The sequence below is a fragment of the Zalophus californianus genome, chromosome 7, assembly GCF_009762305.2.
Source record: "Zalophus californianus isolate mZalCal1 chromosome 7, mZalCal1.pri.v2, whole genome shotgun sequence".
Taxonomy (NCBI): Eukaryota; Metazoa; Chordata; class Mammalia; order Carnivora; family Otariidae; genus Zalophus; species Zalophus californianus.
In genome coordinates, this window is record NC_045601.1 from 10,497,273 (window position 1) to 10,522,660 (window position 25,388).

Consider the following 25,388-nt stretch of genomic DNA (forward strand, 5'->3'; position numbering starts at 1 on the left):
TGACCCTCGTTCTGTCGCGCTGACACAGGCCGACGTCGGAAAAACCTTGCTTGGTGCTCAGTCAAAAGGTGGCACCTAATCACCTCCTCTGTCATACATTCTGCTTCGCTTCATGGACAGTATGGGACTCAACTTGCAAATTAATCATGCAACCTAAGGGGAAAATATAAGAAATTAAGAAGAAAAAAAGAAGCCCATGGGGACAGAAGTAATTAAAATCCACTGAATTTAGCTATTTCACTTGGGGCAAAATTTAATCTCTCCTAGGTTTGGTTCATGGAGAATGTTGTATATTGTCACCAATTTTCATGTATCTTCTTTAAAAATAAAGCAAATAGTTAAGTATAAAGGAAAATCAGCCAGGTAGACTATAAAATTATTTCTCAAAATAGTTAAATTTCTCACGAAAGGCAGTAAAATACAGATTTTTATAGTATTCTATCATATTCAAGTGAGATGCCTTTCCTTTCTGCCAAGAGCCATTGAATAATATGTCAAGTATTGGGGTCTCTATGTTGGTGTTATCAGGATTAATTATCAAAGGCTGTGCTTATATAAGAGGAAAGTAAGCATCTCTTGCAAGCAGTGACATTGATCTGTAAGAGTGAGGCTGTTAACAAATTTTGTCTGATGGTAGATAACTCAGTTTGGGAGAAAATTAGACCAAGAAGCACATAGAGCTCAACTTTTCTGCCCAAGTAGTGGAGTAATTCAGGACCTAATTTGTATTTCTCATATAAGCTTGCCTCATTATCATTTGGTGAGGCATCACTTAGTTAAAAAAAAAAAACACACAAAACAATAGTGAACACAAGAGATCATGTGAACGTTCTCAGTGACAGGGTAAAAGGGTAAAAGCTATTTTTTTTTTAAGATTTTATTTTGAAAGAAAAAGTGCACAATCGAGCATGAGCTGGGGAGGCAGGGGTGTGCAGAGAGCCCGACGTAGGGCTCGATCCCAGGACCTTGAGATCATGACCTGAGCCACAGGCAGATGCTTAACCAATTAAGCCACCCAGGCGCCACTCTTAAAGGCTGTTCTTAAAGGACTGTCTTAAGAAGGCAAACCGCAGTACCTTGGCACATTTATACAGCACCTATTATCTGCTCATCTGAAAACGTTCCAAAATCCATCTTCATGCGGCCCCTGCCTGATGCCTCGGGCTTAGCGTGGGAGTCCAGGTCTGCAGCCTGACAGATGACCCTCCACCACACACATCCAGGTGACTGCCTGGAACTCGAGGCTCCCGACCACAGCTTTGGGGCTCTGGCCAGCTTGGGTCCGCTGTCTGAAGAGAACACAAGTGGCCACAGTGACTTAGAGATCCTTCAGTTGGGATAGAGGTTACAAAGCTAAGAAAATTATCGTGTCGTAAATCTCATGCAAAGCTAACATAAGACCTCTCGTCAAAAGATACGAATGATTGAGGAAACCCTTTGCTTTTGAAACTTGTTTGTGGGCCAGCCCTGACTCTCTTCTCATAGATTTTTATTACAGATGATCGTAGTCAAGTATCTGTGGGAACAGTGCATCATCAAGCCTACCACATCCTTTTTATGCAACTCCTTAGCGGTCAAGAGAGAGGGCCCCTGGACCTTGTTCAGGCTTTTCCAGAGTTGGAGGCAGATGACCCTTTAACCTAGGGCTCTCACTCAACAAATCAACTTGCCTAGCTGTTTTCCTTGTGTCTGGAATTTCCAAATCTCTCTCACATACAAAGATGTTCCCATGGGAATTGTCCACATTGGCCATCTCTGGTACGTCTACTGACAATGAGTTTGGGGGTGGAATCCATATTCTTCACAGGCGTACCTTTGCTTTAATTTCTCAGTATTCCAAATATTACCAAAGGAGTAGGGAATGAAGGGCTAGGTTAAAAACACAGGTCTGGTGAGACCTGAGAAAAGCACCTGCTCCCCAACAGGGAAGTGGGCGTTCATCCTTGCATAGTCTCTCCAGGTTCAGGACTAAGCCCATAATAGGCCCTTAGTAATTACAGGAAGGGAGGGAGGTAAAGGAGGGGGGAGGTGGGGAGGGTAGGGGATGGGAGGAAAGAAGAAAGGAAGGGGGAAGGGGGAGGAAAGGCGGGGAGAGAGGAGGCAGGGGGGAGGGAGGGACGGCCTCACCGGGAAGAGGGTCCCTGCGTCCAAGACCACACATCCAGCTCCTAGTGAAGCTGACAGATGACCCTCCCCTTCTCACTCATGCTGACCACATTGACCTCAGCCACCAAATCTCAAGAAAAATCGAAATCACATGAGAATGATGAAAGATTAGTATCTGCAGTGGGTTCTGGGCCCTTGCAGGGGTTTCTAACTCCCAGTCTTATGACCAGATAGTCCAAAAATTAAAAATCAAAAGCAAGATCCTAATGCATTTACCATCTCTGACATACTGAGCAGGGAGAAACAGAGAAGATGAGCCATACGAACAAGTATTACTCAGGATGACCCTGTGTCTGGCCTCAGAGAAGGTCACCGTGCAGAAGCTGGTCAGGCTTCCAGAAGTAATGATGGTGGAGCGTTCTCTGAAAACAAAAGATCCAAAAAAAAAAAAAAAAAAATCCCTGGTGCTTCTCACCTCATTTTAGAAACTTCACTGTCTAGCAACAGCATCTGAACATAAGGTTCCTCCCGCATCTCCTGCAGAGGAGTTTTATTTTGTGGCCGGAGACCCCGAGCTGGAGTTTGACCCCGAGTACCCGGGAGCAGGAAGGGCACACACACCGCAGGCTCAGCCCACCTGGCCAGGTAAAGTGAGACCGAAGCTACCCCACCAGCCACTTCCCCGTGAACCTAACATGCCCTAGCAAGAAGTCTAATGATTCTACCTAATCTACCCAGTTTGTGCCCACGCCCCGTCTCACTGCTCGGCCGGGGGCTAAATCACTCAGCGCTGAGTGCCACCACATCTGATGGACCTCGCACGTCAGCCGCTCAGGTGAGCTGCTTTGCTTGGGTGGCACCTGCCGGGAGGCTGCGGGAGTTACTAGCAAAGTTTCGCTGGCAGGTTAATACCCTCCCACCCAGTGGCCACATGTGATGCCCCACTCCGTGCCTGGGCTTTAAGAACGGAAATTAAAAAATCAACTCTCTCCAGCACACAGCAGGCAGAGAGTCTTAAGGGGCCCGGAGCCGTCCTGACCCGGTGCGATGACTTGATTCTCCGAGGCTCCGAACTTGGACATCACCCTCTCAGAGCAGCTGTTCACTGGCCCAGGAGCTAGGTTCCCCTGCCCCACCCCCGCTCTGGTCAGTGCTCATGCCCCGGGGGGGGGGGGGGGTTGGTCAGCCACAGGACGGGCCCGAAGGCGGGCGCCTTGTCCAAGAAGGAGGCATCCCCAGCCATAGTCCGGGGACCCATTCCCGAGGCCCCAGGTCACGGGTCGCTCCGAGTGCCTGCGAGTGTTCCGTCTGCCACTCGGTAACTTCAGGCGAACCCCTGCTGAATGCAAGGCATCTCCGGTTTGGAAGTAGCTTCCCGGACAGCCTCTGCTCGTCTCCTTTTCCTTCTCTGTTTATTCTGTAGTTGCCAGAAGATGATGCCTCCCTCTCGGCCTGTCTTCTGACTCACCTGGACTCTCTCTGCCTCCTTAGTCTTCCAGGCGCTCCTCCACCCTCTTCACGAACACCTGGCAAAACAAGACAGGAGCCTGAGCCTATGCATAAGCGGAGGAACATTTACTCCAACCTGGGGGAAGTCTTCTCAGCGCCTTACCTGGCAGAAAGTCAAGGCCAGGGGCCGGGGGCAGTCACAATCCTTGGGTTTTTGATCACTTCTCATGTTTGTGAGGTGTCCTACACCACCCCCTGCGGACACCTGCTCACATCTATCTTCTCCCGGGGTTATTTGGGTGGATCCCACTCCAGGATCAGCCCTAGCTCTCCAAAAGGAGACTCAAGTGAGCAGCATGTTGGCAGGTTAAAGTAGCCTTAGCTTTGTCTTTTTTTTTTTCCCCCTTTCAGAACAAGGGCCGGTTGATGAGTGCTTTTGCAAGCCTCTTTGGAGGCTCATGGTGTGGGATCCCCCGTGTGGCCCAGGAGCTCTGCCCAGAGCCTTCCTCAGCTAGCAGCGTCCTCCCTGGCCCGGGGGAGTCACTCCCCAAACCTCGTCCTTGTTCACAGTGGGTTACTAAGAGTCAATTCAGTACTGTGATAGACCAATAAACGTTTTCTCCACAGCTAAAACTCCTTTATGACAAACGCCATTATAAACATTTAAAAAATTCTTCACAATCATAGAGTGCCCATGGAACCAGGTTGTCCTCCCTGAGGGGGGTCTCCTGGAGCTGGGGGGGTGAGGGGAGGTCTGGGTCCTCTCACCTAGGTCCTCCCCCACCTGACTCCACCCTCCAAACGCCCTCCAACCTCCCAACCTTAACCCCAAGCCCAGCCCCTCCGCTTACACTTGGGATGACTTTGGGCAAATGACCCATGCAGGCCCAGTGTCTCCATCTCTAAAATGGGTGGAAGGAGAGCTCTCACATCACCATGTTTTGGGGAGTGCTTAACAAAGCAGCCTGCCTGTGTTACGGGCACACGTGATCTGATCCGGAATAGCAGTCTGGGGCTCCTCCTGCAGCAAACTCCTATCCACCCCAACCTCCCAATGCTTGGGTCTCCAGAACGTAGCCTCGGGTGGAGGGTGGAAGCCCTCTCTGGCCTGGGCTTCAGAGGCCACACCTGCTCCTCGTGAGCCAGGCACCATCAGGAGAGAGCCTGCGCTCCAGCCTGGCATGCCCCTGAGCACTCAGGGCCTGCTGGGCAGCCACAGGGAGAGCAGGGAAAGGCTTGGATCGGGGAAAGAGGGCTTTGTGCACCTTCGTTACTCTGCCTAGACCCATGGTTTTCAAACCTCACTTGGAGCCCTTGTGAAAACCCAGGTCCTGGGCCTGCCCCAGAGCCTCCAATTCAGTGGTCTGGGTGGGGCCTGAGAATCTGCATTTCTGTCAAGTTCCAGGGGAGGCTAACGTGCTGGATCAGGCACCACAGTGAGAACCGGGGCCCCATTCTGTCTCTGTCTGAGCACAGCTCCAGGGAGAAGAGGTGTTGCAGGAAAGCACCTTTGCTAATCCTTCACTTCCCTACCACAGGCCCCCGTCTCAAGCTCCTGCAAAGGCTGCAGTTAGTCCCACCCTCCTGATTCTGCTCTCACCTGCCCCCAAAACACGTGCGTTGCTGTCACTCTCCAAGCCCTGATTCTGCACCTTCCCCTCCCTCGACACCTTAGAATCGCTCTCCCGGGCAGCCTGGCAGGAGCCTCCCTCTCATCTGGCTGCCGGTCTGCAATGAGCACCTGCACTCCCTGGCCCGGGTGTGATGTCGTTACAGGCAGTGCGGACCCCCAGACACGCTCCGGGGGTCGTCAGAAATGAGCAGGGAGCACTTGGAAGTGGCTGACTGGTCTCAGTCCCCAGTTGTTTACACTATAACTGGGGAGGGAGACAAGGTCATGTAAATATAGCCGAGATGGGGATGATTACCCCAAGGGGAAGGGACAGTGAGGACCCTTCCCCCAGACCTGGTCAGAGAGGATGAGCTGGAGAGGGCAGGGGAGGGCGGGCCTTGGAGCTGGGTGCAGAGGGCAGGAGAGGCGCGCAGGAGGCGTGGGCCCTCGGCCAGGAAGTGAGTCAATTTATCCAAGGCTGGACTGACAGATGAGAAGTTTGGGTTTTGCCTAAAAGCAATGGGAAGTCCATGGAGTTTTCTGAGCTTGTGACCTTAGGAAATTGGCATTTCCTTTCATTCATTCATTCACTCACTTAAAGCACAATTATTAAGTGGCTGGTGGGTGCTGGGTGGGGACATACCGTGATTAGAGCCCCTCCTTTTTAAGATTGGACTGGAAACTGGCCCTGGCCTGCCTCGGGGAGGCACCAGCAGGAGGCGCCAATGACCGGAGACACTGCTGAGCCCTGAAGGGCGGGGAGCCGGCAGGGTGTGGGTTGAGGATTGCATGTTAATAGGTAGGTCTCATTGGCACTAACTTTCCTCTTTTTTAAAAGAGAGAAGATGGGAGCTCCTGGCAGAGCTGTAACTGAGCGGGACCCCGCGTCCTCTCTGGGGTGAGGTGTCTGAGCTGCCCCAGGGCCCAGGGAAAGGGGGGTCCGGTCCCGCAGGCGGCAGCGCCACTCGCCCGCTGGGCACCGGGTCTGGTTCCGTACTCCGGGGTCCCACAGGGAGGGGGACTCGGGTGAGACCCACTTAGGGAGGAACAGCCACTGATCCAAATAATAAGAACCCTGGCACCTGCATGGCATTTACCGTGTGGGGGGAACTGTTCTGAAGACGCGCATCTTTAAACTCATTTAATCCTCATAAACGTCCCAGGAGATGGAGAGGAAACTGGGGCTTTGGCAGGGGACGGAACTGTTCCCAAGGTCACAGGCTGGGGCTCAAGCCAGGAGAAATAACCCGCCTGAAGTCACACATCTAACGGACGCCAGAGCTAGGATTCCACGGCGCTTCTGACCTGCAAAGTCCCGTCTCCACCTGCCCTGGCAGCCCCCCAGGAGGGAAGGACCATTGCAGCTTGCAAGCAGTGCAGCTGCAGGCCCCCCCCCTGCACCCCTTCCCGGGGGGCAGAGCTCTAGGAGGCCAGCGATCCCCAGGCCACCACTAGCACCCCTGCCATGCCTCCTGCCTAGGGCTATGAACACCTGCAGGGCAGGCCTCTGGGAGAAGATGGGCCCAGGGCTGGGCTGGTTGCCCCTTTGCAGCCCCCCATGCCCCACCGGAGCCCAGGCTCTCCCTCAGCTGTGCACTGTGTTTGCTTGACCCTGACCCCTCCAGCCTCGGGCTGTGAGAGCTGGACCCTCCTGGCACGTTCCTCCAGGGCCTGTAATTGCCACCAATCGAACACAGTGCCCGAGAGGCGCTGATGTCCCTCAGAGCGCTAATAGACTGCTTGTGTTTTTCTTTTCTTTACTCGGATAATGAAGCTGACACAGGCTTCACGTTTCCATCCTTGCTTTAGCTACCAGGAAGCTCAGCGCGACGCTGAATCTAGAGTCATAGTAATTTTATCACCTTCCTCACTTCCTCCTCCTTCTGCATGACTTTTCCATTTTCTAGTCCCATTTTAGCAACCTAATGTTGTACACATGTCTTGTATTGGATGCCACCTCTAATCCTTTCTAGAAGCTGACAGGGTATAAATTATAAATAAAAAATAAATACTGCTGAAACCCTCCCATTGTCACTTTCTTATTTCTAGAGTTATCTGAAGGCCTGACGTGGCGTTTGTGATAAATTCAACATAAAACCTTTTATGCATTGACACGTTTTCAAAAATTTCTGTTTCTGCAGGAGACCCTGGGTTGCTGTAATCCTGGACTCCCAACTGAAAACTTTTCAAGGGAAAGCAGTTTATAAACACTGTTACTTGGAGCAATAGCTGTTTGCAACACCTCACTTATATCTTAAGTATTGTTTAAAAAATTGGGGATTATTCTTAGCAAGCTGGGAATCGCTGATTTGGGGGCGGGGAAACAGCATAGAGTCACTTCTGGTTGGAGAAGATGGGTCTTGGGGAATTTACACTTTAGCAGAGAGATTCTGCTGTCATTCCTTTTCTTTCTGTCGCCCTGAGAGGGACCCCAGGAAGGAGGGACATCCTGGGTGATAGGGTAGGGCGGGCGTGCAGAGAGGTAAATGAAGGATGCGATTAACTCTAAGGGGCGTTCTGCTTCTAACTGGGGAGAGACTCCCGAGCTACCCAGGGTCAGGACAAAGGCACCTTCTGACCTAGGGATGTGAGAAAGGGACGGATGGGCCTTTGTTACAGGCTGGAGTTTTTGAAATCGTAGCCTGTGAGATTAGAAACTTTACCAGTTAATGCTATCAGTATTTTGTAGTTGTAATAGAAAGCAATAACGGAATGAAATGGAATGGCGTGGCACAGCAGAGAATATGACAAAATAGCACGGAATAGAAAGTTGTTCAAAAGAAGTAGTGTGCGCGCGTGCGCGCGTGTGCTCAAGAGCTTGCCACTGACAGCTGGGTCTTTCACGAGCTTTGTTCAGACTTTCTCCCTTCGATGCCCGTGCACACCCAATTTGGCCCTGCTCGAACCCTCCAGACCCTGGGGTCTCTGTCCCCCCATTTCTGTCCCCTCTCGACACCCTGTACTTGGAGTGTGACCCTCTCCCCCGGTCACAGGCTGCTTCTTCCAGCCATGATCCTGATTATTCACCCTGGTGGTGTCTCCTGCTTCTGTCCCTGGGTCTTCCGCCCCCTGAGTTCACCAAGGCTCGCTGAGAAAGATGCCACTTTCCTCATCTTCTGGGCTACATGAGCAAAGCACTTGCCACTTGCAGAGGCAAGTCCTAATTGCTGGTCAAATTTTGGGAGAAGCACAGTCTTAACAAGAATCTACAAAACCAGATTTATTAAGTGCTGACAAAAGCCACAGCTCAGGATTATTAAGTGCTGACAAAAGCCACAGCTCAGGAAGCCTGGCCATGTGGCATTCTTCTCAATGTGAGAAGTGTCATCAAACTGTTTGCCTGCAGTTACCACTGGGTGCTGAGGTTTGGGTGATTTTTTAAAGCCTTCTTTATATTCTTGGTACTGTTTGATTTGTTTTTTCCCCTGTGAGCATGGATCACTCTTCTTCTTCTTCTTCTTTCTTCTTCTTTCTTTTCTTCTTCTTCTTCTTCTTCTTCTTCTTCTTTTCTTCTTCTTCTTCTTCTTCTTCTTCTTCTTCTTCTTCTTCTTCTTCTTCTTCTTCTTCTTCTCCTCCTCCTCCTCCTCCTCCTCCTCCTCCTCCTCCTCCTCCTCCTCCTCCTCCTCCTCCTTCTCTTCTTCTTCTCCTTCTCCTCCTCCTCCTCCTTCTCCTCCTTCTCCTTCTCCTTCTCCTCCTCCTCCTCCTCCTCCTCCTCCTCCTCCTCCTCCTCCTCCTCCTCCTCCTCCTCCTCCTCCTCCTCCTTCTCCTTCTCCTTCTTCTTCTCCTTCTTTAAGATTTTATTTATTTATTTGACAGAGACACAGCGAGAGAGGGAACACAAGCAGGGGGAGTGGGAGAGGGAGAAGCAGGCTTCCCGCAGAGCAGGGAGCCCGATGCAGGGCTCGATCCCAGGACCCTGGGATCATGACCTGAGCCGAAGGCAGACGCTTAACGACTGAGCCACCCAGGCGCCCCATGGATCACTCTTCTAACTAGAAAAAGTGATTAAGCCCTTTTTTTAAATTTTGGGAATAAAAAATCATTGCCTATAGTACATTGTTGATCTAAACCCCAAACAGTCCCTAAGTCCGGTCCCTCGTGGGGAAGGAGACAGGCCCCAACTGCCTCCTTCCGGAATCACAGCCTCCACCTGTTGGAAGTGTTTCCTTTGTGGGTCTCGCCTTCCCCAGGGCTGCTCAGATTAGATGAGATCATCCGGCTCTCCCCGTTTTCTCGGCCTCTGGAGTGGAGCCCCGAGCTCCTCTCTGGACATTCCCGAACACCCAGGAAACAGAGACTTCACAGATGTTATCAAGTATGACTGGTGTCCTAAGAACAGGGGCAGAGACACAGGTGCACAGGAGAAAGCTGGCCATGTGAGGCTGGAGGCAGAAAGTGGAAAGATGTGTCTCCAAGTCATTGGAGGTCAAGGATTTCTGGGAACACCATAAGCTAAGAGAAGGGCATGGAACAGAGTCCCCCTGGAGGCAGAGAGAGTGTGGCCCTGCTGACACTTTGATTTTGGACTTCTGGCCTCCAGAATCAATTTCTCCTTGAGGAAGTACATTTCCATTGCAGCTGCCCCAGGAAGCGGCTACACTGCCCCCCCCCCCCCACCACCACGGCTCCACACCCACCAGCTGACCCAGAGCCCTCTCTCTGCGGCCACCTGTACTACCCACCCCAGTCCCACTGAGCTGGTTTGCCCGCCTGTCCCTCTCATACTGCACCAGCTCCCGGAGGAGTCGGGTCCATGTCGCTCTCCTCTGCCTCCCCGCGCCCCCCTCGCACTCAGCACTTTGCATGCAGTAGATGCTGAGCACATGTCCTAACGTCGGGGGCACCCCGTGCGACGCCGAGGTCAGCCTCTCCTGCCCTCCTCTGATGCAGCGCGAGGTCCTTTCCTTCTAAGACCTGTGCACACGTCCACCCCCAGCCCCGTCCCCCAGCCCCGTGCAGCGTCCTCCCTCGTTTCTGTGCTCCCTGTGCCTCGGGGAGCCCTCCGGCTGCAGGGCACGCGGGCCGGACCCGAGGCGGCCCTGCGCGCTTCGCCCAGCAGAGGGCGGCCGAGCCCGGGCCCCGCGGCCGCGGCGTGTGGCGGACCGGGGCGCCGTCGGGGGCCGGGGCCGGGGACCAGGGCGGCGGCTGTCGGTCTGGGGACTCGGCGGCCGCTGCGCAGGCTCCTCGCAGCCGGGGGCAGCCGGGGGCAGCCGCCGCCCTGGTCCCCGAGTCCCGCCAGGTCCTCCGCGGAATGGGCCGGAACGAGGCCTTGCTCTCTTTCCTTCTTCCGCCCCGATCCCTCGACCGGGGCCGTCCGGGGCTCCCGGCGCCCACCGGGCACCCTCCGGACCCCCGCGGCCCAGAGGCGCGGTCACGGCCGCGTCCTCACGCGTGCGGCGCCCCCGCCCGAGGGCCGTGTCCGCGGTGTGCCCTCCTCCCGCCCCCCCAGGCCTGGACCGCGGTCCGCGAAGGTGCGCAGGGTCTGTGCGCCCCTGACAAGGCCCCTGGCTGCACCCGACCCAGCGCACTGCCCTCCGCGCTCTCCCTTTCTAGAACCGCCCCCCTCCCCGCCGGGGCTGGCACGTCGCGCTGCCTCCGCCCTGAGGGTCCCTAGCTGCGGGGGGGGGGGGGGGGGGGGGGGCAGGCCCACCTCTCTTAACCGCTTCTTGGTGTCCCAGGGCTGTTTCTGGCAATTTGGGTTTTCACGTGCCTTTTCCCAACTGTTTGCCTTTGAGTGATTTTTTACTTCCTACCAGTAACTACAATGTCCAGCGTAGAAAAATGACAAGACAAGCGAATGAGTGAAAAAAGCCACCTGAAATCCCAGTTTCTGCCCCTAACCATACTAACATCTTGGTGGATCTACAGTCACATTTTGCCCCGTGTGCGTGTGTGTAGAGAGATACATATTATTTTTCCAAAATAGGAATCACAACCTCACTGACCTGTCACCTGCTTATTTTTTTTAAGATTTTACTTTTTTATTTGAGCGAGTGCACATGGGGCTAGAAGCAGAGGGGGAAGGACAAGCAGACTCCACACTGAGCTCAGAGCTGGTCAGGGGGCCCATCCCTGGACCCCAAGATCATGACCTGAGCTGACATCAAGAGTCAGATGCTTAAGTACTGAATCACCCAGGCGCCCCGTCACCTGCTTTTCCACTCAATGCACGGGGAACACCTCTCTCTGAGGGGCTGCAGTGAAAAACGCACCCAGGAGTCCCCAGGCCCTGCCCAGCCGAGGGCTCTGACTGGGAAAGTTTCTGGGAACAGGAGGGTCATGGGCCCCTGAGGCCAGCATTGCTCACAGCCTCGGTCAACTCTGTTGGTGAGGTCTCCTCCCCACCACAGCTCCCAAGGCTTCATTCTGTCCCTTTCAAGAGCACTCTGAAGAACACCCCATTCCTGTACTTTTTCTCTAGTCTTCCCTGCCCACCTTTGAGTTGAAACAACTCTGCCCTTTGGAGAGCGCTTCTCTCTTGTGTGACTTTAAATATGAGCAATACAAAATGAATCTTACTGACACATGAAGGAACATCATTCTTTCTGCATGTGGGACAGGAAAGATGGGCCTCCAGATCAGTGGTGTTGGGATGGGTGTGGGGGGGGCCCACAGGTGATTTTGCCCCCCTGGGGACATGTGGCAATGTCTGGAGACATTTTTAACTGTCATGAGGGGGGACTGCTCCTGGCATCTAGTGCATAGAGATGCTGCTGAACTCCCCATGATGCACAGGACAGCCCCCAGAAATAATCAGCCACCCCAAATGTCAATAGCACAAAGGTCCAGTACCCCTGCTCCATATGTTTGTCAACATCCTCTCTTGAGGCCCAAGAGCCCCCCCAGCTTTGGTCTGCCTGCAGCACTGCCTTGGGGGTCATGGCCTTGACTGGGCACTCCTAGGCCCTGTCCATTCCACCCCAGACATGGAAGGCCTGGTGACAAAGAAGGGCAGGGGGTGGAGAGGCAGCAGAAATGAGGGGCCCGGAGCACTCGGGGAGGCGGGGAGGAGAAATCACTCCGTAGGCAATGTGCTGTTTTGCTTTATTTTGCTGAGCATGGATTCAGATCGTTTTCTCAGGTTTGGGGGGCCAGGGGGTGGAGAGGAAGACATGACTCATTTCAGCCCTTTTGACTGCAGAATCCCAGAGTGCTGGAGCTCAAAGCAACCGGAGACATTTTCTCCTCTGACTGTTTCACTTTCCACGTGGGAAACAGGACCCAGACACGGGTATACACAAAGCCCCTGTGCCTCAGTTTCTTAAATTACAAATAATAGCATCTCCCTTTCGGCAGGTACGACTGTGCCTTGGGTACATTCACACATTCCCGGCAATGCCCATGACAACCCTGTGATGGAAGCTTGACTCACCCACTTCGCAGGTGAGGGCGCTGAGCTACTCAGGCTCCAGGCAGCTTCCCTGAAGCCACAGAGCCAGCAGGTGGAGGAAGAAGCCCACCAGGGTTCTCTCACCCTGAACAAGACCAGGCCGCTGGCTCTCAAACTTAGCTGCCCCTTAGAATCATCTGGGGCATTTGAAAATGCACATGCCCAGGTCACCCCTCAGAGATCTGACTTCATTGGTCTGGGATGCATTCCGGGCACTGAGATTTCCAAATGCTCCCCTGGGGGGGGTCTAGGTGCAGCAGGTGTAGGGAACCCCCTCAAGCAGACCCCCTCTGACCCATAGGACACGACCTGCATTAACGTCCTGGACGTGACGTGAGGGCAAGGAAGGGTCTGTTGCAAGAAATTTTGAGGTCTTAGGATATCTTCTTGGTAAAAGCCCCTATTTTGTGTGTCTAGAACCATTAGGATTGGCTTCAAATGAGGGTTCTTTCCATCTGAATACTGAGGTCCCCAAACCTGGTCTATTTTGACACCTGCATTTTCTGGCTGCTCCTGGATGTTTGGAAGGTTGATTTAATAGCTTAAAATCTACTCCTGGGCTGTAGGGCGAGGGGCTAACCTGCACATCCCAGATTAGGGTGGGCAACAGGGATGCGAAGGCCTGGAAGCTATAGCCTGGTGTTTACCTAAGGGGTAAACACGTGTACCTTTAGCAGAAGGTCTGGAAATGGAAAGGCCCTCAGAAGAACAGCCCGCCAGAAGGGGCGTCCCAGGCACTGAGGGGGAGGTGGTGGATGACTGGGGTAGGGCAGGGGCTTTGACCCCACAGCCTTCCCACACCTCTTCTTTCTAGTCTGGGACAAAGGAACACATAGTGACATATGACTTTAAGCAACCTGTTCTTCCCAGGAGGGGCAGACATCTGCACTCTGGCCCTTTAGCCAGAAGAGCACTTTAAAGCAGACATGCAGTGGAGCTCATTTAATTCTGGCAACACCCCGGGGCGGCTCTGAGCCCCAGGGTGGCCTCTGACTCAGTTGCCCAGCTGTCCGCGCCCCCAACCCTGGGGCTCTGGTTGTGCCTGAACCCGGGTGGTGGCTGCATCAACATACTGTAACATGGCCAACCTGGTCTGCCCCTTGGAGCTCAACCCGCCAGTCCTCTTCCTCGGGCAGGAATCCCTCTTTCCGGGGCCTCACCCCACCCGCTGCCCTGTCAGCCCGTCACTTTGGCTTCCATGTTCTAGAATTGTTCCATCCCCCACCCAGGGCAGCTTCTGTTTCCTTTAACCTCAAACCTTCGTATTTTCAGTGGAAGCCCCAAATTCACATCTCTGGGCCAGCATTAGGATGCTGCTCTTCTCAGCTGGCTAAAGTGATTTTAACATTTCTATCTCACCAGTTTATTGTATTTTTATTTCTTCACATTCCAACCTCTATTTTGACAGGCATTTTTACATAAAAAAGGATTGCTCCAGTCTGCAAGTGTTTATGCATGTGTTTGCGGTGTGTGCGCACGTGCGTGAGCCGTGTGAGCACGGGTGTGTTTTAACTGTGCTGATTCTCAAGTGCGGTTCCAGAGCCAGCAGCTGTAGCACCTGAGAACCAGTCAGAAATGCAAATCATCGATCCCGATCCCAGATCTACTGAACGGGAAAGGCCGGGGTGAGCCTTGGCAGTCTCTGTTTTAACAGGAACCACTGATCTTCAGTATAATCCAGTTTTTTTTATCATCTACTTAAGACAGAAACTTACGATCTGCTCTGTTAAGATACGAATATGTAAACAATAAGAGCTCTGACGTTGTTGGAGAGGGGTCAGTAGACTTTCCCTTTTTACAAATTTCCTTGTTCATGATTTAACGGGTAAGACGGACGTGCGTGTGCCTGTGCACGTGTGCATGTGTGCTCACACACTCATTTCACCTCTCCTCAGCCCTTGGCTCTACTCCTAGGGACAGTCATTGAGAAAAGCAAGTCTGAGTCTCACTACTTGACACCAAGGTAATGGTTTCAAAGAGAACGGCCAAAGAAAGCAATGATTAGGTCAAAGGAATAAAACTGTGATGGTTGGTATTGGTGGTGGTGGTGGAGATGATGGTGGTGGTGTTGGTGGTATTGCTACTGGTGGTGGTGGAGTTGATGGTGATGATGGTGGGGATGATGATGAAGGTGGAGGTGGTGTTGGTGGTATTGGTATTGGTGGTGGTGGTGGTGGAGGTGATGAGGAAGGTAGGGGTGGTGATGAAGGTGGTGTTGGTATTGGTGGTGGGGTCAGTGGTGGAGGTGATGGTGAGGAAGGTGGTGGTGGAGGTGATGATGATGATGGTGGGGGTGGTGATGAAGGTGGAGGTGGTGTTGGTGGTATTGGTGGTGGTGGAGGTGATGATGAGGATAGTGGGGGTGGTGAAGATGGTGGTGGAGGTGATGATGAGGATGGTAGGGGTGGTGATGAAGGTGGTGGTGGTGGTGGGGTCAGTGGTGGAGGTGATGGTGATGAAGGTGGTGTTGGTGGTGGAGGTGATGATGACGATGGTGGGGGTGGTGATGAAGGTGGAAGTGGTGTTGGTGGTGGGGTCAGTGGTGCAGGTGATGGTGATGAAGGTGGTGTTGGTGGTGGAGGTGATGATGACAATGGTGGGGGTGGTGATGAAGGTGGAAGTGGTGTTGGCGCAGTCAGTGTCATTGGTGTGGGTGATGACAGAACCAGTGCTGCTTACATAGCATCCCTCTGATCATATTACCCGCCTCCCCACTCCTTACCCAACAGGTCTGCCCTGCGTGTATCATGGCATGTGCCACGGTGGGTGCCGCCGTGCACACGCACTTGGACTTACATGGGCCTGTGTCTGCCACTTTGGCTTAAGGGCCTCTGAAGTTTACAAAACGCCTAAAGCTTTTAAAATAAAAACAGGGGTTAAACCACTGGATCTTCCAAATTAGAAAGAATAAATGAACCACCCAGCTGTAGTTAGAGGCAATTAATGTGATTCTGGGAGGGCTTCGCGGCAAGATAATGGAAAAGCTGATTATAAACGAGCCAGGAGTAACGAGGGAGGTCAGAGCGGTCCCTTAGCTCTGAAGGAGAAGCCGGGGCTCGGCTGCATCCAGCGCCGGCGGCTTCGAGGTGCGGGTCCCCTTCCGCGCTGGCTTCCAAACCCGGCTGCCCACTCGGGCCGAGGCCGCCGGGCGGGGCTGAGCTGCCCGTTCACCCAGGCTGGGGAGGCACCGGAGGCCGGGAGCCTGGCCTCCTTTGTGCAGCCCCTGCAGCTTCAGGAAGAAAAGACAGCTGAAAATAAACCCAGGGAAGGGCAAGGAAAATGAGGGCAGAAAGGGAGAGAGCAAGAGTAAGGTTCCCCATGAGAACAGACTAAAAACAGGACTTCTGACCTGGAAAGACACCGGCAGGAGCCGGGAGCCGGGAGAATATGTGTGAGTCAGGTAGCTGATGGAGGCCTCTTTGCTCCTGCGGGAGGATCTCGAAGCCACCCTGCATGACCACTGACCACTGTGCTCCTCAGGCCGACCCCCATGGCTTGCATATTTGCGTTCCAATTATATCTTCATCTTGAGGTGTTTTTTTTTTATCACTCTCCTGGATCTTTTAAATACATATAAATTTCATGTTTTGTTTTCTTATATCCTGCAAATTCTTTTCTTTTCCTTTTTTTATTTGTAAAGCAGACTCCGTGCCCCATGTGCAGCTCAACACAGGGCTTGAACTCACGACTCTGAGATCATGACCTGAGCTGAGACCAAGAGTCGGACGCTTAACCGACAGCGCCAGCCAGGTGCCCCAACAAATTATTTTCTAAAAACAAGTCAGAGCATGAATGAACAGACAAACAAACAAGTCTGAAGTACTTTACACTCGGAGCTTCTACCGTGAGCTGACCCAGTTCACCAGGCAAGCTGTGGTTCGGGATGAGCTAGAACAATTTTCCAACCACAGCCTTTCTGTCTTCAGAAACTGCAATTTGGGCAACACCCTCTCTCTGGAGACCTGGCCCCTGGCCAAGGGGCCTTGCACTTTGTATGTCAAGCCTCTGGGCCTCCTGGTTGGAAAGACCTGCTTTCCGGCCCTATTCACCCCTGGAAGGAGCTGTGTCCTTAGAGACGGGAGGAGTTCACCCTCTTCCTCCGACAGTTTGGCTGTCAGGAGCCCTGCCCTGCTTTCAAACCCCACCCCCCCCGCCCCCCGCCAATGCAGGAGGAACACTGAGACCCTTCGGAGATAAACTGCTTCCCCTTCAAACCCAGTGTTGTCATACTGGACCTTGTGAATAAATCATGTGACCCACTGTGGCCTTTATATGGCAGTACATGTGGCTAGGTTGGGAGTGAGACTGAGAATTCCCATCCACAGCTTGTAAAGCAACAGCACCAGGCAATGGCTAAGGGCCTGGCTTCGGATCCCAGCTCCTCTGCATACCTGCTGGGAGAGACTTAGCCTCTCTGCACATCAGTGTCTTCACCTGTCAAGTGGGGGTAGTAATAAACCTCCCTTGCCGAGTTACTGGGAGTATTTAGAGATAAGGGATTTAAAGTGCTTGGTTCAGTGCCGGGCACGATGCAAATTAGGACAATGATCATTTTTATTATTATTTCCCTTGGGTGGCACGCACTGGCCTGCTAGCCGGTTGGAGAAATTGCACCACTAGCACTTTGATTGGGGTTCAAAGCAGGGGCCATCAGAAGCTGCAAGAGCCCAGTAACTGGGACATTTGCCCTGTATGACCCCAGCCCCAGACCTCATTGGGTGGCAGAGGCTGTCCACATGCCCAGTGCCGTCACCCAGTCCTGCCACAGTCTTTCCCTACAGGACACCCTGTTATTACCATCACAAAGACTGATGCCAAATGGGTCTTGGACAGAGGAACCAAGACCTTGGCCTAGGTGAAGTCTATGTTTTGAAGTTTCTGTTTATTTTGGTGCCCAAGCTCCCTGTAGCATCCACCTGTCTCATCTGTAGCTACTTTATTGTCTGAATCACTTTTCTATATTTGAGGAAATCGTCATGCTGAGAGTCTTGATTCGATTCCCAGCTTCCCTTGCAGCTAGGAAGACCTGCTTTCTGGCCCTTCCATCAGACATGATCACACAAGACCTCAATTCAGGGGCGCCTGGGTGGCTCAGTCGTTAAGCGTCTGCCTTCGGCTCAGGTCATGATCCCAGTGTCCTGGGATTGAGCCCCGCATCGGGCTCCCCGCTCCGCGGGAAGCCTGCTCCTTCTTCTCCGACTCCCCCTGCTTGTGTTCCCTCTCTCACTGTGTCTTTCTCTGTCAAATAAATAAATACAATCTTTAAAAAAAAAAAAGACCTCAATTCAGAGGTAAGCCATGTGGGGGCTCCTGTTTTGCTGGCCCTGGTGAGGCAAACGCACCCAGTTTCAGGTGAAGACGGTGGCTGGGGCTGCAGAGCCCATCCCAGGCCACCAGGTCCAGTTCCCAGGGCAGAAGGGGCAGCTGGTGGCAGCTGAGATGGCAGTGGGGCTGAGCTCCTGACATCTGGTGCGTACAGTGATTTTAGGTGCTGATGCTGGAAGGTCAGCCTTGCTCTGTTTCACCAGCCCTCTCGAGGCTTCTGTGGACCAGCCAATAACTAATCATGTCCTTTCAGCTTAAACTAGCCCGGGTATATTCTGTTGTTCTCAACCAAGCCAAATGAGCGATAAGCCACCATTTACTGAGCATTCGTCGCGTGCCAGGACCTCCCACTGGGCACTTGACGGCGCCTTTCCACCCAGTCTCACAACCCCCTGGGGACACAAGCCACTGAGTTCCAGGAGTCAAGCTGCCTCATGTGTCAGCCTTGGGCCAAGCCATTTGGGGCCAGTGATAGGTCTCTTTAAGGGAGAGAGTAATTTTTAGTCTTCAAACCTAAAATGCACTCCAGATCTTCTCTAGAAGGGACTGAAACCTTGAGATGGGCACCGGAGCTACCCAGTCTCCCAAAGGTGCTCCTTGGGATACGTGGAACAAGCTGGACATCCCTGGGTCATCTGCGCCCCAGCCTCCTTCTCAGCCTGAAGCTGGTGGGCCCAAGGACGGAGGCGGCTGGAGCACAGGGCTTCTCGGGAGGGGTGCGTACCTCCCCGGGGCCCAGTGGCCACTGCCCTGGCAGCCCCGTCGGACCTCTGAATCTGGGGCTCAGTCTACCACTGAGACCTCACAGCTGCTCAGAAGAGACACACACTGCCTTAGGCTCTGTGTGCATGCTGTGCATATGTATGCGTCTCTGTGTGTGTGTGCGTGTGTCTTTGTGCATGCATGTGTGTGCATGTATGGGAGGTGTGTGTCCATATGTGTGTGTCTCCGTGCACGTTTATGCACGTGTGTGTGCACACGTGTGTAAGGTACTCTTCCTCCGGGCATTGTTCTTTACTTCAGTTCCTAATTTTATTAAATCATCAGAGGTCTTCACCAAATACTCAGGATATTCAAGGGGGCCATACCACCAAAGGGACAGTTGTACTCATCCTGTCCCTCAGATGACCCCTGTCCCAAGTCATCATGGAACAGCTAGTGCTTTCTGTGAACGACACTTTTTAACTCCCTACTTCCTTCCTTCAAGCCACAAACAGAACCTAGGTTCTGGAATCAGAGAGTTTTATGCTCTTCCCTTCTGATGAGCATACATAATGAGCATAGTGACACATGTGTATCGAGCGCTCACTCGGTGCCAGGCACTACCTTGAGGACCCTGATGTAAATGGGAAAAGCCGGGCATCGAGTGTAATGGAGGGGCCCTGAGAGCTCAGCCTCAGAAGATGGCTGGACGGGAGGCTGGGTGCTGGGTGGAAAGCACACAGGCGGGCAGCCAGGGAGCGTGGGTGGGGGTCCTCTCTGAGGCCGGCTCGCTGAGAAGGCAGTGACCACACGGAGTGCTGGCGAAACCGCAAAAGCTCAGGAGGATGACACTTGGGTGTTCCAGCGACAAACGAGCTGAGTGTGGCGGGTGGCAGGGACCGGCCATAATTCATGTAGGCCCTTGCTCAGAAATTATTCAGAACTTCCAGACGGTGACAGCAGAGTAAGAAGCAAGCCTGGGGCCCTGCGTGCTCGAGATGGGGCGCTGTGAAGCCGGCCCTGAGTGAGGATGGCATTGAGAGGGGGCCAGGGTCAGACCTTGACGTTTTCGATTTTCTTCCACCTGCAATGGAAGCCATGGGAAGGGCCCAAGCTGCAGCAAGATGTAAAGTGGTGCCCATGCTCGAACCATGGCCTAGCTGCTGGGAGGAGCCTAGGCTGAGGGGGTGAGGGCAGGTGCAGGGGGACCAGGGGTGCGGCTTGGCCTGGGACCAGATGAGCAGAGATGGCAGGAGGACGGTGGGTTGTAGAGAGAGCTGATGGATTGGCTGCAGGCGGTGAGGGGACGGAAGCCCTAGAACCCCTGCTTGACTGGCAGTTCGCCCTGGCCAACCCCGTGGGAACACAGCCAGTGCCCTCTCCCGGGGAGTCAGAGCCCCTCTTGCGGACACCCTTCCTCTCTCCTCACAGAGGTCTCATCCCAGCTCACGCTCAGGACAGTGCTTGCCAGGGACTCATCACAGTCAGAGGCCACGCTGCCAGATGCTAAATCTCCCCCAGAAGAAATCCGAAGACAAAATGTGCAGTACCTACTGTCCAAAACCAATATGTACAGAACAGCACAGAGCCGGTTAGAGCAGTGATGCTGCAGAGGTAAACATGGAGCCCGATGTGTTGACTTTGGCAAGCTCACGCGTGTCTTGTCATGGAAAGAGAGTTTATCGAAATTGAAAACTGGGACGAGACAGCTCAGCAAGCCTACCCTCTTTGTCATCCAAAGCGGTGTTAGGAAGCACAAGAGTTACCATTTCCTGAGTGCCTGGCACGCGCGTGAGAGGATCAAATGCCCCAGAGACCTTCCACACATTTTCTTAGTCTTTCCCACAGCCCCCTATTTTCCAGATGCTGAAAATGAGGCACAGAGGAGCTGAGTGACAGGTTCAAGATCACCCAGACACTTAAATGAAGCCCAAATTTAAAAACCCAGGTGGCGGATCCTGTGAGCATTATAATGGGTCTTAGCTGGTCACCAGAATCCTGTCGCCCTTTGCCAGTGGTTGGTGTGGGAGTGAGCATGGGGCCCGTTCTGGCCAATGAGATGGGAGAGAAATCGGGGGCCTCTGGGAAAGAGCTTCTCCCTGATAGAAAGGGGTGAACAATTTGAGAACAAATGCCCTTGGACTCTTCCACCTCTCCTTCCTGCCGGTGGGCATGTTGTGGGAAGGTCAGATGTGTGGCCTGGGACAGCCTCTAAAGATCCATGAGGTGGCAGGTATAAAGCCAACCAGCTGAAGATGCAAAGTGAAAGTCTGGAATGTGTGACCGCCGGCCTGTCAAACCAACCTCAGGACCTCCCACCTCCAGACTTGTTGTTGAGTAAGCAGTAAATGTCTTTATGGTTGAGGTCACTGTTACTCAGGTATTTATCAGTTATTTTCAGTTGAACACCTCCTAACATAAATCCTGAGCTGGTCTAACTTCAAAGCCCCATGATCTTTTTTCCTATTATACTCTGATGCTGTCATCTGCTGTCCACTGTCAACCTAGTGCCCAACAATTACGGAAACAATCAGATTTAGAAACTGGAAAGTACACTTCCAGTTTAAAGAAGGAGAGGTGGTCAGTTCAGCAAGATCAGAAATCTGGCTTCTGGCCTTCATTATTCTTGGCACGAATCCTAGCATCACAGAGCTTCAGAGCTGGAACACACCAAAACAATCATCTGGTCCACCCCCATATTATAGATGGTGACACTGAGTGAGCCTCTGAGAGGCTAAGACTTGCTCTGAGGCCCGCAGGTAGCATCAGCCCCCAGACTGGAACTCTGCTCTCCTAGCTGGCTCTCAGCCGAGTGATCTTTTCCCTTGCTCTCCACACAAACTCTTTGTCGACTTGGTCCCAAACTCTGATTGGCCTCTCATCTCAAATCAAAAAGAAATTCTCAATTTAATCACATTCTGGTGACAGGATGAACTTTGGTGTCATTCACTGAGGTTTCTTTCATGCATATTTCCTTGTTGTGTCCAGTTATCACACTCTTCCCATGAATTCAGGAGCACACCCTGCCCAGAAAATAAAAAGAACCCAGAGGCAAGAGTGTCAAGTTCTTGGTTTTTCAGATTAAAATTGGTTCTTGAATCTCATCACAGAGACAGCTGTCTTGAAAGCAAGTGTTGGGCATTTGGAGGTTGAAAGACTAAGCTCTGACGGTATCCAGTCGCAAGCGTGTGCCACAGACCATAAACTGAGAAGAGCTGAGGGGTCAGGGCACCACACCCCTTAATGAAGACTTCCCAGGCTGGACAGAATGGGAGCTTAGGTGTGGAGAAGCCCTTAGAAGGTGACTGATATCCAGGGGAAAGCGGCAGGGAGGACAATGGGGACACTAGAGCAGACCTGCTGACTCCGGCATTTCCGGGCATTGGCGCCTGGCTACAGGTGTCTGTGGTGGGCGGTTACACAGTGGCACACACTGAGGCTGTCCCACCCGGTTTATAGATGAAGCAAACCATCCCGGGTTTCCCTGCCAGCTGGGATCCAAGAGCCTCCAGGTCTGAGAGCCACCATTTCCTGGGCCCATCTCTGATGCCCAACCTCTCCATCCCCAACCTCTGCCCCCTACCTGGGAATAAACGCCCGCTGGGGACGGAGAGCCACGGCTCTGGGATGACGGTATTGGGGCCCACGGTCTCTACAGTCCTTTTGCTTTCACATCCTGAAAACTCTCCCCCAATTGCACCTACAGCTCCGGGGACTTGGCCTTGAAACAGGGGGTCGACAGCCGCACGTGCAGCAGCTCCACTCACGCTCAGGCCCCAAGAAGATGGCGTCAAGGAAACCCAGCCCTCCCGCGGGGCCTTGCTTTCCAATGCGGACGGCGAGAAGCGGTGCGTGGAAGGCGCACGGAATTCCCCATCCATGGCTGCCCGGTGCTAACGCGGAACGCCACTGCGGTCCAGCCGGTCGTGGGGAGCTGTGGGTCCCAAGGCCACCCCTCCACCAGTCCGCGGGGCTGGCGGAACCCCGACTCTCGTGCCCGGCGGCAACCAGCGGGGCCCACAGCCTGCACACCCCACCCAGCGCTACAGCCCACTCCCACCTGCGCTCCGTGCTGGGCTCCGCGTGATGCCAGTTACTGGGAGGCATCGGCGGGTTTTGGATCCGTCTAGATGACTTGTGTTGGGGCCCGCGGCCCTTGCGCGCCCGGAGCCCCAGCTGGCCGCTCACACAGGACGGCAGCCCCGCCGTGCGCCCCCACAACTTCTCCCTGGTCCCAGTACATTCCTCTGCCTCACGCTGCGCCGGGGGCGCCCAGGCGACGCCGCCAGGGTCCTTCCTGACACACCCCCAGCGCGGCTCTGCCTCCTGATTGGCCCAAGCCCAGGAGCCCAAGAGCAAGCTCATCTCCCTGGCAGTGATTGGTTAGAGGTGGGCCTGGGGTCCAGCTTGGGCGGGTTTCCTGGCTCCTCGCCCCTCCTCGCGAGACTGTGTGTGGGTGCACAGCCCAGAGCCCCCAGAGGCCGAAGCTGGTGCCCCCTCCTACCTGCAAACGCCTGGTGTGAAGTAACACATTGCACCATCGACTTCACCAGTTTTTGGCGGGATTTTCTGTTGCCTCTGCTGGAAGAATCCTCGCTGCTCCCTGAGTCTATAAATGCTGAAAACACCTCCTAGGTCTCTCTGGAGTCAACTTCTGCTTTGGTTTTGCCCCTTCTCACATGGGGCATTTTCCTGTCTCCTTTCTTTGCATGCTCTTTGCTTGACCTTCTCTAGCGACCAGCTCTGTAGTGAGAATCTCCTCTCTTTACTCTTGCACCCAAGTCCCCCTGCCAACTGAGAAGCAGTGAAGAGGCTGCCGTTTCCTGCCCCTTGTCTGTGGGTCAGGGACCTGGAGGTGCTAATTCTTTTCCTCATCTCTGGGCCATTATTACCCTGATTTTACATACATGGACACGGCAGCCCAGAGAGGTTAACTGGCTTGTCTGAGGTCACAAAGCCGGCAGTTGACTGGAACAGAAACTGAGTCCTTATTAGACCGTCTCATGGCACCTGGGCCGCTCCACACCCCTCCACTGTCCACCCCCTCTCCCCTCTCCCTTCCATCCTCGCCCCCACTCTTCACCACACCCTCACCCTGACCTGGCTTCACTGTACAGGAGCTGGGGCATGAGAGGCCTCCACTGCATGGAAGAGGAAGGAAGGGGAGTCAGGTAGCATCGCCACACTCACTGTATCGCAGACCGCCAAGGTCCTCAGTGACACATGACGATGAGCTAGACATCCCTGCTCCACGGGCTTCGTGCTTGCCCACATGACTCGCTTAGGCAAGCAGGCATCTGGGGAGAGTCACACATGAAGGTTCTGAGGAGAACTTGTCTGTCCCATGTGATTTCTTGCACTTTTGCCATCATTGTGAGAAAAAGCTTCTTTGGAGCAGCTGCTGCCCCTTGAGCCTGGGCCCAGCATGCACATACCTGGAGCCGAGTCATCCCTGAACTCTGCAGGGAGAAGCGGAGGCTCCCAGCCACACCCAGCCTAGAGCAGCGACTCCAAGCCAAGTGCAGATGCTGAGTTTGTAAATGTCACGCTCATCAGGTGTCACTGAGGTTGTTGGTTGTTGGCTACATGCGTGGTGGTGAGGATCCTAGGTGCTTTGTTTGAGCACCTATACTTTCATAACTGGTACTGGTTTATCACCTCTTTGACAAAACAAAAGAATTGTTTTGGCCTTACAGTGCTATTTCTAGAAGATCTTAAGCACTTAATAGCAGACCCGGTTTGGAGTGGACTCTTGGTAAATGCAGTGGTGATGATGATGACAATGGTGGTGGTGGTGATGATGGTGATGGAGGTGATGGTGATGATGATGGTGGTGGTGATGGTGATGATGATGGTGGTGGTTATGATGATGGTGATGGTGATGATGATGGTGGTGGTTATGATGATGGTGGTAGTGCTGATAATAGTGGTGATGATGATGATGATGGTAGAGGTGGTGGTGATGGTGATGATGGTGGTGATTATGATGATGGTAATGATGATAATGGTGGTTATGATGATGGTGATGGTGGTGGTAATGATGGTAATTCTGTGAAGCATTAGTGAGAACCCTGGTTGCTCAGGGTCACTCCTGAGCTCGTGACTCCTCCACAGAAGGAGAACTTTCTTCCAGAAAGACCTTGGTGCTACAGAGAGCCTCAGGCTTGCAACCTGAGCAGCACCTCCTCAATCTCAGTCTGATTACACAGCAGCTGGCCCAGGCCCGAGTGGCTCTCTCCTGGCATTTACCTGCTCCTGGCATTTTGGCTGATAAATCCAGAAGATAACTCTCCAAAAATATTAATGATATTATTATGGAAAATAAATAATCATCAATGAAGACATCAGAGAGAAACGTGGATTAAAATGAGCTGTGTGATAGAATTTCCATCTTGTTATTTCCGGCAGGGGGCCAAGACCTGAAAAATAATGAGGTGATAATGAGGAAAGAGAAAGGCTGTCATCCCTCCGTCACCTCCTAGGCTTTCTGGGGCAGGTTCAGGCCTCTTCTCTCTGTCCCCAGTGGGTTTCCTGGAGGCTTAGGCAGCCAGGGCTGCACTCCCCTGGATGAAGTGGGTTGGGCATGCGGCTGTGGTCACTAGAAGGGGGAGTGGGCCACCGAGAGGCACAGGTGAGGGCCAGATTCACTTACTGCGAAGATATGCCAGGCCCCCAGGGGAGAAAATGCCCCTGTACCCAGGGACATTCCATTCAAGTGGGAAAGATACTTTCCAAACACATAAATGGAATTATTGCAGGTACTAACAAATGCTTTAAATAAAGTAAAGCAAGCAAAAAAAAAAA

General features: G+C 53.2%; 1 long non-coding RNA gene across 1 annotated transcript; it reads right to left on the reverse strand.

The window, feature by feature from the left end:
• Positions 1 to 1,052: 1,052 nt before the first annotated feature.
• LOC113927680 lies at positions 1,053 to 23,325 on the reverse strand. Its single transcript, XR_003521714.1, has 3 exons — positions 23,089 to 23,325; positions 3,575 to 3,632; positions 1,053 to 1,289 (listed from the first exon to the last, which is right to left on the reverse strand). It is a non-coding gene; the product is annotated as an uncharacterized LOC113927680 (long non-coding RNA).
• Between the last annotated feature and the right edge of the window lie 2,063 nt (positions 23,326 to 25,388).